Raw genomic sequence first — 598 nt, 5'->3', positions numbered from 1 at the left:
GAACTCCTGACCTTCAGTGTGATACACCTGCCTCAGCTTCCCAAAGTACTGGGATTACAGGCATGAGCCACCACACCCGGCCGCCCTTACATTTTCTTTTGAGTACGGCTTTGGCAAATCCCACAGGTTTTAATGGATGGTGTTCTCACTTTTGCATTTTTTAAATAGTCTGAGATGTGGGTTTTGATTTCCTTTATTACCTAGCTCTGGTTTATTTAGAATGTTAAAACTTTTCATCTCCATGTGCGTTGATTTTCATTTTGAGTATCTTTTCATTCAGATTACATTGTTAGAATCATTAGATCAATTTTAGGAGAACTGACATCTTTATGATATTGAGTCTTCTAATCCATGGCCATGGTATATCCCTCCATTTATTTATGTTGTCCTTAATTTTTTTCAGTAATTTTTTTGTAGCTTCCTATATAGTGGTCTTGCAGATTAAAAAAAAAAATTTTCCTGGATATTTATTATTTCTTATTCTATGATAAATAGTATCATTTAATTTTTTTATTTTCTAAATTTATGCACTGATACATATAGACATTGTTTTTCATGTTATTATCCTTAAATCCCACAACCTTGATCAATTCGTAAT

Source organism: Piliocolobus tephrosceles, chromosome 15 (assembly GCF_002776525.5).
Source record: "Piliocolobus tephrosceles isolate RC106 chromosome 15, ASM277652v3, whole genome shotgun sequence".
Taxonomy (NCBI): domain Eukaryota; kingdom Metazoa; phylum Chordata; class Mammalia; order Primates; family Cercopithecidae; genus Piliocolobus; species Piliocolobus tephrosceles.
The sequence above is the reverse complement of the archived record's forward strand: the minus strand, read 5'-3'. Positions refer to the sequence as shown.